This window comes from Nelumbo lutea, chromosome 1 (genome assembly GCF_056320005.1).
Source record: "Nelumbo lutea isolate HS-2025 chromosome 1, American lotus-T2T, whole genome shotgun sequence".
NCBI lineage: Eukaryota > Viridiplantae > Streptophyta > Magnoliopsida > Proteales > Nelumbonaceae > Nelumbo > Nelumbo lutea.
In genome coordinates, this window is record NC_142684.1 from 9,347,064 (window position 1) to 9,365,973 (window position 18,910).

At 39.3% G+C, this 18,910-nt stretch overlaps 2 long non-coding RNA genes across 18 annotated transcripts; both read right to left on the minus strand.

Moving 5' to 3' along the window:
• Positions 1-1,201: 1,201 nt before the first annotated feature.
• LOC148873441 (uncharacterized) lies at positions 1,202-13,941 on the minus strand. 17 transcript variants are annotated; one of them, XR_016098442.1, is made up of 20 exons: positions 13,611-13,941; positions 13,421-13,475; positions 12,879-13,304; positions 12,710-12,797; positions 12,299-12,522; positions 12,110-12,189; positions 11,530-11,754; positions 11,342-11,420; positions 11,174-11,254; positions 10,763-11,002; positions 10,584-10,663; positions 10,417-10,502; positions 6,286-6,414; positions 6,132-6,208; positions 5,950-6,046; positions 5,574-5,637; positions 5,318-5,494; positions 2,968-4,630; positions 1,877-2,395; positions 1,202-1,785 (listed from the first exon to the last, which is right to left on the minus strand). It is a non-coding gene; the product is annotated as an uncharacterized LOC148873441 (long non-coding RNA). The 17 variants fall into 17 exon arrangements; XR_016098437.1 differs by having other exon boundaries at positions 12,879-12,957; positions 13,068-13,304; positions 13,421-13,941; XR_016098433.1 differs by having other exon boundaries at positions 12,879-12,991; positions 13,068-13,304; positions 13,421-13,941.
• A 689-nt stretch (positions 13,942-14,630) lies between these two features.
• On the minus strand, positions 14,631-16,480 carry LOC148873442 (uncharacterized). Its single transcript, XR_016094855.1, has 6 exons — positions 16,386-16,480; positions 16,113-16,172; positions 15,924-16,003; positions 15,345-15,569; positions 15,156-15,235; positions 14,631-14,816 (listed from the first exon to the last, which is right to left on the minus strand). It is a non-coding gene; the product is annotated as an uncharacterized LOC148873442 (long non-coding RNA).
• Positions 16,481-18,910: the final 2,430 nt, after the last annotated feature.

Below are 18,910 nucleotides of genomic sequence, written 5' to 3' on the forward strand. Positions count from 1 at the left end.
CACAGGTAAATTGGTCAATGGGATTCACAGTCCCATTGACCAAACTTTCCCCCCTCCACTTTACAAAAAACGAACATGGCTTTAGAAATACTGTCACATGCAAATGCACGTACATGTTTACTAGTTAATAAAAAAACCGAAAACAATGAAAATTAGAGAGAGAGAGAGATAGAGAGAGCTAATAAGTAAGAACAAGGTGGTTACGTTTGGGATCATGGTTCAAAGTATTGATGTGTATATTTTTTCAAACCCATGGATATAAAAAAAAAACAACTTGTGACCAATCAACAGTATCATAAACATGTTGACCAATAGGATGGTATTTATCAAAATTAAGGGGTGATTGGTCAAAGCTTTTCTGGTACATGTCTTTCCAGCATCATAAATCTTCCCTAATTTAAACATTAGAATTCCTTACTAATGCATTTATTTTTGAAATACTTAACAAAAATAAGAAAAAGCAAATGAGTACCAATACTATTTGAAAACTTGCAATATGCATATTTTGCATACCACAAATAAATTCACATATTACATGTATCAATGCTTTGAACCAAGATTTCACACACACACACACATATATATATATAGAAAACCTATCAATTTATCAAATAAATTGATACTTTAAAACTTGCTTTGGACCACGATTGAGATAGATAGGAAATGGCTAGTCAGAAGAGTACTAGCAATAGTTGGGGATTTGCCAAATTGTTCCTCTAAATTAAAAATATCCGATTTGAAGAATTTACAGTGCATTGGACCACGTGCTTTCAGACTAGGTGCATTCAAATTTCAACAAATTGCCCACCTGAGCCCGCCCAAATTGCATTTGCACCCCTAGATATATAATATATTAATATATAATTATACAATTCCAAATGGATGACAACTGCTCTAATTATCCTTTATAGGCATGGAATGCGCCGTTCCAATGTTTTTAATTTTATAATATTACTAATAGGGAATGGCCAAGTCATAAGCTATGCATTAGTATAAGACTTATTGGAATAATAAAGTATATTTATTTACTTTAATGCATTAACTGAAAAGCACAAAATGATTCATAAGAGATCTCTATTAGGAAAAGTGTTTTCTAATATATATGCAAATAATAAGGAGATTCCCATGCACTCTTACTTTTAGTTTGTCTTACTGCCGTACAAAAAAGACTAAATTTTCTGACTAGCACCATTTCATAATTTCCACAAGAAAAATAAGCATAATTATCTGCATTCTGCAATTCTGAATAATTCTGTTCGTATTATTACATCCTGTCCACTAAGCTGGCCACTGTTTATTCAAAATTTGCCATAATATCAAACAGTAACAAGTTTTATTTTATCATACAAAGGTCCAAATATATAAACGTGTCTTGAACACTAACAAATAACCATGCCCACCAAGTACAATCAGAATTTTTTAATAGTAATAAAAACTGAAAATAAAAACAAATCTCAAACAAGAAGATCAACCCACCGATTTTCTTTCAGGTTCCAAGACACTGTTTAATCTTTCAAGCACACTATCATCAGCCAAAGATATCTTATCCACAAGAAGTAGATCCCCATCCTTCATTGTTCGTACAGCAAGAGGTCCATCCTGCCACATAAATATGGTCTGCCACTTCTGGGATAGCTCAACTAGGTCTAGTTTAACTTGCTCAAGGCTATCAAGATCCTGCTCAGTGACGTCAGAGTGTGAAACCACACCTTGTCTATAACTATCTATAATTCTTGTCAGCCAATCAAGAGTTGAAGAAGCTTGGACAATGTCTGTAGATATCATCTGCACTGAGAGAAATGCATAAGCATACATAAAGCATCAAGCAAGTAAAAGAACCTCATTCAAGGAAATATTGACATGGACAGGATAATACATGCATTGTCGCCAGGAGAGTGGAGAAAAGCCTTTGACAGTATCAGTTTTTCAACCAAATATTTGAACTCTCCTGTTAATCTTGACCTACCTCGTACAGGATAAAACCCCTGAACTTTTTATGATGGTTAACTTGTAGATTATCATATTCTAACAGCAATAAGCAATCAGAAGTTTCAAAACAGAAACCACTAAAATGCAATCCCTCATTAAAGAAAATCTGTAAAAGAAAGAAACAAACCCCAAGAAAATCAGATGTCTCCGCGTACTGATGGCAATTCAAAATATGCAATTTTAACTTTAAAATAATGCTAAGTAACTGGCAAGCAGTTGTCTTCCCACCACCAGTCTCACCAACAAGAAGGACAGGCTCATGCAACTTGAAGCAACACTCAACAAGAAAATATAACCTCCACATGAAGTAGGTTCAGCTTACAAGTTCACAAAATCATACTTTCCAAGACTCTGACACTTCTGATCATTCACTGAAGTTTAAAACAGAAAGACTATCAGCTGGTTCCTGAATTATAAAAGGTTAAACAGTTAGCGAAGTTTATACACAAATATAAAATTCCCATCAGCTTCATAAAAGGAAAAAAAATGACCAAAAAAGGAATTCAAGTAGCACATTGACTTCCAGATAATTAACAAAGATTCATATTTTCTATGATGATTCACACTACTTGTTCATGAAATGTATCCAATTACCACCTAGGAATCATTTCTATCTCAATTATTCCTGACTCCTAAAGAGAGAGGACAAATGAAACCACAGAAGAAAAAACCTCTGAACTGATGATATCCCTATAACCAATCATCTAAACTCCAACAGAAGCAGTCAACATTCAACTGAACAAACATGTCCGAAGCTACATGAACAAACTGTACTTCCTTGGATTAAGATAACAAGATCAGAACTGCCAAGTTACAGGATTATGAACGACATACTTTCCTACTCCATGCTCAAATAAACAATCAAAAAACAAAAATCCATCTAAAAACACAAAAATAAAGTATAACTGCACAACAGGCAATTCCACTTTCTGTTGTCAAGACAATAATGAGCACAAGAGAGGGAGGGAGGGAACAAACCTGCCGGTACAAGTTGTCTGTGGCAGGTTTTACCCCAAGATGTCTCTCCAAGATCTCCTGGACAACTTTATTCTCATTTTCATCTCGCAACCCTTCAGACAAAAGAAAATAACCATCTTTGGCCAGATCTTAATATGAGTTACCAAAGGTATGAAAACAATCAGCCCATTGAAACAGATCCCTTGGAGTTATGAAACCATGCTTTCCAGCAAAAACTTTGCTACTCTGGCGATGCAACTGCAAGTTCTTCATAATTTCAACCATTTTTTCGCATAACCTTCAGGAATTTTGCACCTCCTCTCTAGTATTGTGCTCAATTCATCTTCAGGAATCTCATCAACATGTATTTCAACAAAATGGTTGCGAAATGCTCAAGAAAGCATCTTACGCCCACCATAAAATGTTGGTGGGTTTTGGGTGGCAAAAAGCATAAAATCTGGATGAGCAATCACTGTTTCCTGCAGTTCAGGAACAAAAAGCTCTCTGTTGTCATCTAATAACCGGTTTAATGCTTCCAGAACATCCAAAGGTGCAAGGTTAAGCTCATCTAGAACAATCCAGTATCCATTTCGAACAGCCTCAACCAATACACCTTTCTTGAAACACAAGCTTCCCATGAGCATCAGTAATAATTAGAGCCCAAGTATTCTTGCAGATCAGTATGCTCATGGTTATTTATATGAACAAATTCATGACCAGTTATTGCAGCAAGATACTGAACAAGGCTTGTCTTTCCACTAGAAGTTGGACCCTGTAAAAGAACGGGATTTTTTTAATGAAAATAGCACGTGCAAAGTTCCTTAAATGCTCTTTGACACTTTTTGTCAGGACATAATTCTCCAAGAAAGCATCATCACTCAATTTCCCCTTATCCAAGAAGTAAACAATCAAAGGGAACATTTGGAGGCATATTTCCACCTTACAAATATGATGGTATCATACTGTTCATAAACTTGAAACAAGGACTATCCAGTGCACAGTATAGAGACCTTAAACTGAACTGGGGCTTCTGATTAGCCTCTCTTCAGGTTCCTTCTTGGCTTCTTTGTAAAAACACACAATTTTATTTACCAATTCTCTATTGGGACTGCTGTAATCCATAAATTGTTTCACAAATGGAGTCAAATATTCTTCATCTAACACATCATTAACAAAATACTATGTAAACCTGCTTCTCAACGAATATGGCAAGTTCCTCTTTCCAGCTTCAGTAGCAGGATTCATAAAAGCAAATATACGAAAATCAGGATGTCAACGAATATAATCAACATCTCCCCTTTCAGCTAAACAAATTAAACTATCGTCTCCTTCCAAAACCCCTGTAATTCTCTGTAGCATCTCAGGAGGAGCCAAATTTATTTCGTCAAGTAATACCCAATTACCATTTTTAATTGCTGTCACAAATGCTCTTTCCACAAACAAAAAGACCATAGCTGAAGAGCCAATCTCTCTACGTGCTGTCTCAAGTTTCATGGAAAAACGCTCCCAAGCTTGGATGAGTTCTTCACTCAGGTCGCTTTCACTTTGTACCAGATAGAGATCTACCAACCTCACAAACTTGCTTCCTGGAAAAACCAAGGCCTTTCTGACATCCATTTAAAACCATTTTCCAGTTCCTATCAGACACATGTTTTCTCAGACAAACAAGAAAATCCCCATTGTCCTGCATACAAGCATAGAAGAGTACTGTCATATTTTGCCTCTTTATCAACAAGAAAAGAAGCTATAAAGAAAAAAAAATGCAATCAAGGTTATTATCATCCAATCATAGTGGAGGAATGGCGAAACAGGATTCATGTTGACCAATCCCATATAGTTGGCGTAAGGCTTGGATCATGATGATCATCATCCAATCATAGTGGAGGAAAGTTGCAATTATCAAACAAATTATCCAAAAAAAAAGTTGCAATTATCAAATACCAAGTCCATGATGGAAAAAATCGGGACACATATGATATCACCAGTCACAACAAGATAATGTTTATAGCTAACCAACTGATAAAAGATTGTAATAACAACAATAAGAAGACAAAACTACAATTTCAGGATAGATGATCCCTAGTACAGTTGGCTCCTACCTTCCACATTATAGCAAATTGAAGTACAGGGACAAGCAGAAATTCAGAAAAGGAGATTGAGTTTGGGGATGGGAATAGATAAGCAAATTATAAACAGGTATTCATATAAATCTTGGATCTGTAGGCTTAAAGCCACCCAATAAGTCTGAAATGTCACTTTGTTGGCTTAAGTTCTGCAAGATAAGCAAATTAGCATTCAATTTCTAGTCCACATGATAAGAGTCCCGTACACAAAAGAACCATCATAATGACAAACTGCCTAGACTGAATACCAAGACTGTAAGTGATTAACCAAGCCTCACTGCAAGATTCTGTACAAGAGTTGTTTTTCCAGTAACAGTTTCACCAACCAAAAGAACTGGCTCATTGCACTTAACAGAACATGCTATCCTCTCAAGAACATGTAGTGAACTACAGATATCCACAAAAGGTTTCTTTTAGTGATGTAACTGCAGAAAACACATCAAGGAAAGTCAACCAATGTCAGAAAGTAAGCAACAAATAATATAAAACAGAGTAAGTGCTTACATGTAATGCAGCCTTCAGTGCATTTGTGGGTAACCCTTCCAACTCATAAATCTGATTGCAAATCCTGCAGGAAAAAAAAAATTCAGATTTTTGTACTTGATGCTCATAGCACAAACGTATCAGACACAATGATTAGAAAAGACAGACACCTGAACTATGGGCTTATTAAGAGGATATAATGTTTCTGCTTCTGACATCGGTACTCCCCACATCTTTGCTATTTGTCTCATTATTAACAGTCGAATTTCAGAAGAAATTGAAGAAGATGCAAAAATAAATACAAACCCACAGTTTATTAAGTAACCAGTAGAAACAAGTAGATAGTCATCCATCACATTATCACAAGAAGGAATAAAAAGTGGAAATCAAATACAACCTCTTGACAAATGCTTTTACTTTCATAAGCTGATAAGCTAAGCCCCATAAAGTTAAAACCTTGACCTGTGATTCTTTTGCACCATTTCAGCAGATCCCTGTAAATATATAACAAAACATGAAAAATAATGACATCTGTTGGGGTCTTATTATGCACAGAGTTGCTAGAGAGGCACTATCTACCCTAAAGAGAACCTGCTTAAAACCAACACATCCTCCAGGCTGGTAAGATGGAGAAGAATTGACCTTTCCAAATGTCTCTGACACAACAGAAATCAATTTTGTAAGGATTATATTAGTCTTGAAAGCACCGGCATATAAGAACAGCAGAGAATACCTATAAGTTTCTCAGCAATAGTCTCCAAATTTGGATACCATGCATTCACTATATCAAACAGATCTTCACGGTTTGACAGTCCAATCATCACTCTTATCAAAAGGACACCAAAGGAGATATTGCCTGTTACTAAAAAGTACTGTTTGGTCAATAAACAAAAAACTAATGTACTAAGTGTTAACTAGCAACCATTGCTTTAATCTATCATCATAAGTTGAGCAAACTACAAACATTCAGACCCAAATAAAAGAATTGTAACAAACATGGACTTAAAATATTTGACTCTCATTTCTAAGGATAGTGGCTCTGTGTTATCATAGAAGTTAAAACAACAGACTTAATAGTTCCAGATAGTCTTGCATTTTTCAAAAATGTATATACTACCAAATATTTTAAAAAGTAGGTTTATTGTCAAATTACAGGCTAAAAGTATAGCTGTCAATTGTAATCAGGTGTTATCAGGTCAGACCCAATAGTCCCAATTAATAATTACATAGGTTCTGGGTTTGTTACCACAGACACATATGGAGCCTGGTTTCAAACTGGTTCTGCACATTTATAATACTAAGTCAGGTCAAGCCTGACCAAAACCAAACCCAACCCCATTGACAGAGCACAAAGTCATATCCATTTGTCCAGGCAAAGGACACTAATAAGACTGCTAGTGGAGAATTTTCTAATTCCACAGCACTTATGTTGCTTTCACAAAATAGAAAACTGGAATAAAGCTACTCAGAGTAATGAAACTGATTAAGTGTTTTGTGTTTACTGTAAGAAACCAAAATAGGTTATAGTTGTTAAAATCCTGTCTCTAACAAATGTTTTGTTACCAGGGATTTGTCCTTTTTGAGTCTCGCCTTTCTATGCTACTTCCATCTTTCTTCAGGAGGAGATTTTACACTAAGAGAGCGGAGTGCTTATTTATACCTATTCTAGTACCTATGTCCAACAACTCACTTTCTACTAGTTTGCTTCCTACTTACGGCTCTGACTCTAGCTCTAATATGCAGCGAAAAGATTTGCAGGTGCACGGTTGTCACCAGAAAGTAGTCCCCAAAATTGATCTATGACAACCATCAAATACCTTGATCCAAAGTGACTCAGGTGCTTCCCTTGCTGCTCCAACACCTCCTTCTAATCATGTTATTCCTTTTGATATCTACTTACCTGTGTTTGGTCCGACAGAAAATAGGAGAGAAATAAAAAGTTTAAATTTCCTTAAGAAATTTCCCGTGGAACATTATTGTGAAGTATAAAGCTAATGAATCCATAGAGAGATACAAAGCAAGGTTGATTGCGAAGGGGTATAAATAGACCTATGAGATTTACTATCAAGACATGCTCACACTAGTGACATAAATAAACTCAATCCATATTCTGCTTCCTCTAGCTTCTTCTTATTATTTTTCCTCTAGCAACTACATGTCAAAAATGCATTATTGAATGGAGCTATCCCAAAAGTCCCAAAACAGGCCTATGTATAGTTACCTCCAGGAGTTGAACTAGTTGAACAAGGATTACAAGAAAAAAGTGTGCATGCTAAAGAAGTCAATATATGGGCTGAAGCAATTGTTGGTAAAGAAGGGTGATGACTCCTAAACAATCATGATTAGAACAATGACGGAATTTTGGTTACATGGAAACATCCTACTAAGATAGACAACTTAAGGGAAGCCCTGGCTTCTAAATTTGAAATTAAGGATCTAGGCATAGTTGTCAAGAGTCAAGACATCACATTGCCTATCCTGAACACCTTGATTTTCTTTCTTGAGTATATAAATTTTTACCAAAAACAATAAGGACAAAATACAACGCTGGATGAAGAAATATCATTGAGGCAAGAAGAACCCAAAGAGAACCCAACTTAAGCACCCTCACCACTCACTACCCTGCCACCTACCAAAAAGTAAGATGTAGAAGTATAAGCATCACCCAACAAAACCCCCTCCCACCTTTATCCTTGTGTCCAACTGATCAGTCACACGACTCACACCACCTTGCACATTCAAACACCTCTTAACACCACTGACCACCCCCCAATAAGACTTCACAACCCTCCATTAATAACCAAATCCCTTTTTAAACCTCTCCAAATCAAAACCTGTATTACTTTTTTTCTTCTTTCTCCCTTTCTCTTATAGCTCCAAGAAAGTTGTCCTTGAAGAGTCTTCACCTCCTACAAAGTACAAACACAGTCTCCTACTCATGTCTACTGCTTTCACAGTTACCCTATTGAACAACGAGTGCGGTTTTGAAAGGTCCTTACCTTGAAGTACAGGTCTGAAGGGAGAAGAAAAAGGGATACCAACCTTGCTGCAGCACAATCGCTCTCATCGTTCGTGTTCTTGAAGGGGCTGTCAATGCTTCAGGTCTAATCAACTGGCCCGAATAGACCCAACCATTTATAAAGGATCTGGTTCCATGATTATGTTTGTTAGAGTGCCGAATAAGGGTAGTTTAGTCAACTTGTCCTTGTTAAGTTGTATGCTTATGTGGCAGTTATATAAGAGACACTCTGCCCCACACTTAAGTAAGGGCAGTTTAGTCTTTGTACAAGTAGTTAGAGACTAATTACTATTAAGGGGTCGACTGATAGGGTTAACCCATCAGATTCGACAGTCCCTTCATTTTCCTTCTTCTTCTTCTTCTTCTTCTTCTTCTTCTTCTTCTTCCTCTTGCTGGTTCGGGTTACTGTAGCAGCAGTCGAAACATGGTATCAGAGCAAGGTTCCTGACCTACTTCAGTTCATGAACATCTCAGCAGTGTTCGTGACCTCTCTTTCTTTGTTTCTGGGTTGTCAATGGAGAAAACTGGTTCGTCCTAGGTCTGAAACATCTCAGCTCGTCTCTCTCTGCTGCGCATAACCTTCTTCATTAAGAAAATGACTTCAGCAGTGAATGGTTGGTTGAAATTCTCAAAAGAAGGTCGGTTACTTCTTCTCCTTGTGCTGCTGGTATTTCTGGGTAGAAAACCTTCAAGAACCTGCGAGTACTGATCAGAACCTAGAGAACTAGGTTTATTGTTGCCCTAGTTCTTGGAGAAAATCCCAAGAACAGACTGTGTTTACAGTAGCTGAATGGTGTAAGGGCTGCTGTAAGTGGCCGAATTGTGCAAAGTGTAATGCAGTGACCTAGCTGAGTTCTTTGTGGTTATGTAGTGCCCTCTTAAAGGTGTTAAACAGGTCTGTACCGGGTGTAACAGATATGACTATGTGGTGGTGCTTGTGATGCACAATCTTTGTTGAGTGGTTGTAAGAGGGTTTGCATGTGATTAGTAAGTGTTGAATTGATGTTTATGTGGTTCGTGGTGTTGTGAAATCAGTAGTGGTGTGAACAAGAACAAGGCTTGTGTACCTATTATTGTGCTTAGGGACTTCTATAGGTTCTGGAGCATCAAACTCCTAATAACAACACTCAGTTGGTAGCTGGGAATTTAGGTTAGAAGCAACAGTGAAAGAGTATCATGGCAGCAATGGGAGATGGGTATAATGATCAGAAACCAAGTGTGGTAGTTCCCTCTGACTATCTAAGTGTACAGATGACCTCAATTAAACTGAATGGTGAGAACTATGTTCCATGGGCCAAATCAGTGGAAGTTTTCCTCAAGGCAAAGAGGAAAGTGAAGCATGTAAAAGAAGATAAACCACCGGCTGACTCTCCAGGGTTTGATGATTGGGAACAAAAGGATGCTCAAATCATGATCTGGCTATGGAATAGTATGGAACCAAAAATTAGTGCCAACTTCATGTTCCTAGATACAGCTAAGGATATATGGGAACATGCTAAGAAGCTATAATCTGGACAAGATAATACTACAAGGGTATATCAACTTTATCAGGAATACTTTAATTTGCAACAAGGAAACAAAACCTTAGAAGAGTACTATGCCTGCATGAAGAAATCGCAAAAATGAACTCAATGTCTACCATCCCCTCACTCCAGATGTTAAAGTTCAGCAACAACAAAGGGAACAACAAGATGTTACAAGATTTTTAGTGGGGTTGAAATCGGAGTATGAACCAGTTAGAGCCCAAATATTAGGGAGCTTGATGAGAAATAGTCAGTCACTTATCTGAAGGAATTAAAAGCAAATGGAAGTCCATTGAGCAAGGAATGTGTCCTATATACTTACATTGTTATCGGAAACCAGAAACAATAGTATGGTGCAATAGTCAGAAAGCCCTCCCCAAAAGTAGCAACGCCTCGAGCAATCCAAAACTACACATATAAACAGAGCAAATTAGTAAGCCATACACCCAAAAGAGGACACAGAATGAAGTGGAGAGTTGAGAAGCTTACACCGAAGATTGGACCAGCTTCCTTATAGTAAAGCTGTGAGATCTTGCACAGCTTGCCTGCAAATCGAGCATTCTTCGTGCCTGCCCAGAGGAACCAAGGATATTACTCCAGAACCAGCAAACTAATATTTCAAAAGTGTTAAAATATAGGAATGCTGACATTCTACAACAATCACATACCTGTGCCGCTTCCGAATCCGTATCACTTCCGAGTCTCCTTTTCGCGCCCACGCCATTCGCCAGTCAAGAATATCTAATCAGAAATAGGTGGAGAAGAAAAGGTTTAAGAGTGTATATAGAAGAAATGGGTTGGAGTGGCTCATTCTGGACTCGAGCGTATGCAAGGCCGTGGCTGGTAGCTACAACAATTCGAATGCTTGAATCAGCTCAGCGGACGAAATTTCCTGAAAGCGGCAAAGCCTGAATATGCCAGCCAAGAGGAGTATTAAAAAATTAAGAAATATTGCATGCACAACTACCGGAACAGAGCAATTAGTAACCCTCACACCCACAAGAAACATCCAGTCACTTATCCTACGGAATTAAAGAATAAAAGAAGTCAGTTAAGCAAGGAATGTTTCGTATACTTACATTGATATCGAAAACCAGAATCAATGGTAAGGCGCAGAAGTCGGCAAGCCCATCCCCAAAATTTGCAATGCCCCGAGCAATCTAAAATTGTGCATACAACCCAAGCAAATTAGGAACCAAAACAACCACAAGAGAACACCGAATGAACTGGAGATTTGAGAAATTTACATCGAAGAGTTGAGCGGTTTCTTATAGTATTGCCGCGAGAGGTGGCGAATCTTGCCCGCAAGTCGAGCATTCTTCGTGCCTGCAACCATAAGAACCAAGGATATTATTGTCACCTCCACAAACGGCAAACATTTTCTTCTATAAATTTTAAAATTTAGGGATGCACACATTCGACAACAACCACATACCTATGCCGCTTCCGAATTCGTATCACAATCGAGTTTCCTTTCCGCGCACACGCCATTCACCTGTCGAGAAATTCTAATCAGAAACAGGTGGAGATATAAAAAGTCTAAGAGAAAATAAAGAAAAAATGGGTTAAAGTTGCTCATTTTGGACTCCAGCGTAAGAGAGGCTTTGGTTGATCACTGCTACAATTCGAACGCTTGAATCAGCTCCGCCGATAAAATCTCCTAAAAGTGGCAATGCATAAAGGTGTCAGTCATGAGGATTATTAATAAATTAAGAAAAGTTACAAGCAAAAACAACGGCAATTGAGCAATTAGTAACCCACACACCCACAACAACATCCAGTCATTTATCCTACGGAATTAAAAGGAAACGGAACTGAATAAAGCACGGGATGTTTCCTATACTTTCATTGATATTGAAAACCGGGGACAATGGTAAAGCGTAGGAGCCGGCAAGCCGATCGCCAAAAGTAGCAAAGCCTCGATCAATCTAAAACTACGCATATAAACAAAGAAAAAGAGTAACCCACACACACAAACGAGAACACCAGATGAAGTTGAGAATTGAGAAGCTTACACCAAAGAGTTGATCGGCTTCGTTATAGTATTGACGCGAGAGGTTGCGCATCTTGCCCGCAAGTCGAGCATTCTTCGTGCCTACACCCATAAGAACCAAGGATATTATGGTCACCTCCACAACTGGCAAGCCATATATTCCAAAAATGTTCAAATTTAGGGATGCGGACATTCTACAACAAACGCATACCCGTGCTGTTTTCGAATCTGTTTCACTTCCGAGCCATCTTTCCGCGCTCACGCCATTCACCTGCCAAAAATATCTAGTTATAAATAGGTGGAGAAGAAAAAGTTTACGAGTGTATAGAAAAGAAATGGGTTAAAGTGGCTCATTCTGGACTCCAGCGTATGCGAGGCTGTGGTGGTTCATTGCTACAATTCGAACGCTTGAATCGGCTCCGCAGATGCAATCTCCTGGAAGTGGCAATGCATGAACATGTCGGTGATGAGGATTATTAACAAATTCAGAAAAGTTACAAGCACAACAATGGAAATAGAGCAATTAGTAACCCACACACCCACAAAAAACATCCATCAAGTTATCCTACGGAGTTTAAAGAAAACGGAACTGAATTAAGCAGGGGATGTTTCCTATACTTACATTGATATCGAAAACCGGGAACAATGATAAGACACAGGAGTTAGTAAGCCGATCGCCAAAAAGTAGCAACGCCTCAAGAAATCAAAAACTACGGATATAACCAATCAAATTTAGTAACCCATACATCCAAACAAGAACACCAAATGAAGCTGAGAATTAAGAAGCTTACACCGAGGAGTTGATTGGCTTCCTTATAGTTTTTCCGCGAGAGGTTGTGTATCTTGCCCGTGAGTTGGGCATTCTTCGTGCTTGCACCCATAAGACGCAAGGATATTATAGCCACTGCCACGACCGACAAACCTTGTCTTCCAAAAATGATATAATTTAGGTATACAGACATTGTACGAAAAACACATACCTGTGCAGCTTCCGCATCCGTATCACTTCCGAGTCTCCTTTGCACTCATGCCCTTCACCTGTCAAGAATATCTAATCAGAAACAGGTGGACAAGGAATAGTTTAGAAGTGAATATAGAAAAAATGGTTAGAGTGTTTTATTTTGGACTCCAGCGTATGCAAGGCCTCGGCGGACTACTGCTCCAATTCGTACGCTTAAATCAGCTCCAAAGACGCAATCTCATGGGAGTGGCAATGCCTGTAGAAGCCAAGGGGAGTATTAGAAAATTGAAAAAATTACAAGCACAAAAACGGCAATAAAGCAACATAAGCCCTTATAAAAAGTTTAAACAGATACAAGCGATGTTGTCTTACATTATCGCAGCCATTCTGATACGGCAGTTGACAACGCGAACCCATTAGAACATTCCTGCAAGGACAAGGCAGAAATTGCATTAGCAGAATCTATTAATTCGTGCGAATCCAAAATCAACTTCGCAGGACAACATCATATGCTTCAATAACAAAGGTACGAACAACGAGTGCGGTATTGAAAGGTCCTTACCTCGAAGTACAGGTCCGAAGGGAGAAGAAAAAGGGATACCAACCTTGCTGCAGCATAATCGCTCTCATCGTTCGTGTTCTTGAAGGGGTTGTCAACACTTCGGGTCCACCCGACTAGCCCGAGTAGACCCAACCATTTATAAAGGATCCGGTTCCATGATTATGTTGAAATAAATAAATGGGTCGGTTCCGGATCTCGCCCCTCCTGAATCGATTCATGCCCAAAACCGATTATTTTGTTAGCCTTATATGTTATTTCCTTCCTTTTCCTTATAATTTTTCTCTTATCATAGGTTTAAAGTGTCAAATCTGATAGATAGATAAATACAAGTGTTTAACGTTTTAACATAGAAGTAACTTAGTATTTTTCTATCAATTTTATTAACGATATTTAAATAAGAAAAGTGGTCTTTTTTAGCTTAAATGGTTCGGTTTTAAACCTATGTTATTGTTTCAACCTAAATTTTAAGTTAAAATGGACGGTTTTGGGTCTAAGATTTTGTCCCAATTAATGATCTGTTCGGGAGTGCTTCTACCTAGACCGGACCTGGATCCCACCCGTTGACAACCCTCTTGAATGGTGGCCAATTTTCGATCGAGCCCCCACTCAAAGCTTGATGAGAAATAGTCAGTCACTTATCTGAAGGAATTAAAAGAAAATGGAAGTCCATTGAGCAAGTGATGTGTCTTTTATACTTACATTGTTATCGGAAACCGAAAACAATAGTATGGCGCAATAGTCGGAAATCCCTCCCAAAATGTAACGCCTCGAGCAATCCAAAACTACACATATAACCAGAGCAAATTAGTAAGTCATACACCCAAAAGAGCTTGCACAGCTTGCCTTCAAATCGAGCATTCTCCATTCCTGCCCAGAGGAACTAAGGATATTACTCCACAACTGGCAAAGTTATATTCCAAAAGTGTTAAAACATAGGAATACGGACATTCTACAACAATCACATACCTGTCCCGCTTTCGAATCCATATCACTTTTGAGTCTCCTTTCCATGCCCACGCCATTCACCTGTCAAAAATATCTAATCAGAAATAGGTGGAGAAGAAAAGGTTTAAGAGTGTATATAGATGAAAACGGTTAATGTGGCTCATTCTGGCCTCCAGCGCATGCGAGGCCGTGGCTGGTTGCTGCAACAATTCGAATGCTTGAATCAGCTCTGTAGACGCAATTTCCTGAAAGCGGCAATGCCTAAATAAGACAGCCAAGAGGAGTATTAAAAAATTAAGAAATTTTATATGCACAACTACCAGAACAAAGCAATTAGTAACCCTCACACCCACAAGAAACATCCAGTCACTTATCCTACGGAGTTAAAGGATAAAAGAAGTCAATTAAGCACGGCATGTTTCCTATACTTTCATTGATATCAAAAACCGGGAACAAAGGTAAGGCACAGGAGCCGGCAAGCCGATCGCCAAAAGTAGCAAAGCCTAGAGCAAACTAAAACAACGCATATAACCAAAGCAAAATAGTAACCCACACACCCAAACGAGAACACCGGATGAAGTTGAGAATTGAGAAGCTTACACCGAAGAGTTGATCGGCTTTGTTATAGTATTGCCGTGAGAGGTTGCGCATCTTGCCCGCAAGTCGAGCATTCTTCGTGTCTGCACCCATAAGAACCAAGGATATAATTGTCACCTCCGCAACAGGCAAACATTTTATTCTGAAAATTTTAAAATTTAGGGATGCACACATTCGACTACAATCACATACCTGTGCCGCTTCCGAATCAGTATCACTTTCGAGTCTCCTTTCCGCACACACGCCATTCACCTGTCAAGAAATTCTAATCAGAAACAGGTGGACAAATAAAATGTCTAAGAGAGAATAAAGAAGAAATGGGTTAAAGTAGATCATTATTGAATCCAGTGCAAGAGAGGCATTGGCTGATCACTGCTACAATTCGAACGCTTGAATCATCTCCGCCGATGCAATCTCCTGAAAGTGGCAATGCGTGAAGGTGTCAGTCATGAGGATTATTAATAAATTAAGAAAAGTTACAAGCAAAACAACAGCAACTGAGCAGTTAGTAACCCACACACCCACAACAACATCCAGTCATTTATCCTACGGAATTAAAAGGAAACGGAACTGAAGAAAGCACGGGATGTTTCCTATACTTTCATTGATATCGAAAACCGGGAACAAAGGTAAGGCGCAGGATCCGGCAAGCCGGTCGCCAAAAGTAGCAAAGCCTCGAGCAATCTAAAACTACGCATATAACCAAAGCAAAATAGTAACACACACAGACAAACGAGAACACCGGACGAAGTTAAGAATTGAGAAACTTACATCGAAGTGTTGATCGGCTTCGTTAGAGTATTGCTACCAGAGGTTGCGCATCTTGCCCGCAAGTCGAGCATTCTTCGTGCCTGCACCCAAAAGAACCAAGGATATTATGGTCACCTCCACAACTGGCAAGTCATATATACCAAAAATGTTCAAATTTAGGGATGCGGACATTCTACAATGGACGCATACCCGTGCCACTTCCAAATCCGTTTCACTTCCGAGCCTTCTTTCTGCGCCCACGCCATTCACCTGCCAAAAATATCTAAATAGAAATAGGTGGAGAAGAAAATATTTTCGAGTGTATACAGAAGAAATGGGTTAGAGTGGCTCATTCTAGACTCCGGCGTATGCGATGCCGTGGCTGTTCATTGTTACAATTTGAACGATACAAGCACAAAAACGACAATAAAGCAACATAAGCCCATATAAAAGTTTAAACAGATACAAGCGATGTTGACTTACACTATCGCAGCCATTCTGATACGGCAGTTGACAATGCGAACCCATTAGAACGTTCCTACAATGACACGGCAGAAATTGCATTAGCAGAATCTATTAATTCGTGCGAATCCAAAATCAACGTCGTAGGACAACATCATATGCTTCAATAACAAAGGTACGAACAACGAGTGCGGTATTGAAAGGTCCTTACCTCGAAGTACAGGTCAGAAGGGAGAAGAAAAAGGGATACCAACCCTGCAGCACAATCGCTCTCATCGCCCAAAAGAGGACACAGAATGAAGCGGAGAGTTGAGAAGCTTACACCGAAGATTGCACCAGCTTCCTTATAGTAAAGCCGTGAGAGCTTCCACAGCTTGCCTGCAAATCGAGCATTCTCCGTTCCTGCCCAGAGGAACCAAAGATATTACTCCACAACCGGCAAAGTTATATTCCAAAAGTGTTAAAATATAGGAATGCAGACATTCTACAACAATCACATGCCTGTGCCGCTTCCGAATCCGTATCACTTCCGAATCTCCTTTCCGTACCCACGCCATTCACCTGTCAAGAATATCTAATCAGAAACAGGTGGAGAAATAAAAAGTCTAAGAGTGAATAAAGAGGTTAAAGTTGCTCATTCTGGACTCCAGCGTAAGAGAGGCTTTGGCTGATCACTGCTGCAATTCGAACGTTTGAATCATCTCCGCCGATGCAATCTCCTGAAAGTGGCAATGCGTGAATGTGTCAGTCATGAGGATTATTAATAAATTAATTAAAGTTACAAGCAAAACAACAGCAATTGAGCAGTTAGTAACCCACACACCCACGACAACATCAAGTCATTTATCCCACGGAATTAAAAGGAAACGGAACTGAAGAAAGCTTGGGATGTTTCCTATACTTTCATTGATATCGAAAACCGGGAACGTAGCAAAGCCTCGAGAAATCTAAACTACGCATGTAACCAAAGCAAAATAGTAACCCACACACCCAAACGAGAACTCCGGATGAAGTTGAGAATTGAGAAGCTTACACCGAAGAGTTGATCGGCTTCGTTATAGTATTGCCGCGAGAGGTTGCGCATCTTGCCCGCAAGTCGAGCATTCTCCGTGCCTGCACCCATAAGAACCAAGGATATTATGGTCACCTCCACAACTGGCAAGCCATATATTCCAAAAATGTTCAAATTTAGGGATGCGGACATTCTACAACGAGCGCATACCCATGCCGCTTCCGAAACCGTTTCACTTCCGAGCCTTCTTTCTGCGCCCACGCCATTCACCTGCGAAAAATATCTAATTAGAAATAGGTGGAAAGAAAAAAGTTTACGAGTGTATACAGAAGAAATGGGTTAGAGTGGCCCATTCTGGACTCCAGCGTATGCGACGCCGTGGCTGTTCATTGTTACAATTCGAACGCTTGAATCGGCTCCGCGGATGCAATTTCCTGGAAGCGGCAATGCATGAAAATGTCGGTGATGAGGATTATTAACAAATTCAGAAAAATAACAAGCACAACAATGGTAATAGAGCAATTATTAACCCACACACCCACAAGAAACATCCATTCAGTTATCCTACGGAGTCAAAAGAAAACAAAACTGAATTAAGCACGGGAAGTTTCCTATACTTACATTGATATCGAAACCGGGAACAATGGCAAGGCACAGGAGCTAGTACGCCGATCGCCAAAAGTAGCAACGCCTCGAGAATTCAAAAACTACGCATATAACCAATCAAATTTAGTAACCCATACATCCAAACAAGAACACCAAATGAAGCTGAGAATTAAGAAGCTTACACCGAGGAGTTGATCAGCTTCCTTACAGTTTCTTCGCGAGAGGTTGCGTATCTTGCCCGTGAGTCGGGCATTCTTCGTGCCTGCTCCCATAAGACCCAAGGATATTATAGCCACTGCCACGACCGGCAAACCTTGTCTTCCGAAAATGATATAATTTAGGTATGCAGACATTGTACGAAAAACACATACCTGCGCAGCTTCCGCATCCGTATCCCTTCCGAGTCTCCTTTGCGCTCACGCCCTACACCTGTCAATAATATCAAATCAGAAACAGGTGGACAAGGAATAGTTTAGAAGTGAATATAGAAAAAATGGGTTAGAGTGGCTTATTTTGGACTCCAGCGTATGCAAAGCCTCGGCGGACTGCTACTCAAATTCGAACGCTTGAATCAGCTCCCACGACGCAGTCTCATTGGAGTGGCAATGCCTGTAGAAGCCAAGGGGAGTATTAGAAAATTGAAAAACGTTACAAGCACAAAAACGGCAATAAAGCAACATAAGCCCTTATAAAAAGTTTAAACAGATACAAGCGATGTTGGCTTACACTATCGCAGCCATTATGACACGGCAGTTGACAATGCGAACCCATTAGAACGTTCCTGCAATGACACGGCAGAAATTGCATTAGCAGAATCTATTAATTCGTGCGAATCCAAAATCAACTTCGCAGGACAACATCATATGCTTCAATAACAAAGGTACGAACAACGAGTGCGGTATTGAAAGGTCCTTACCTCGAAGTACAG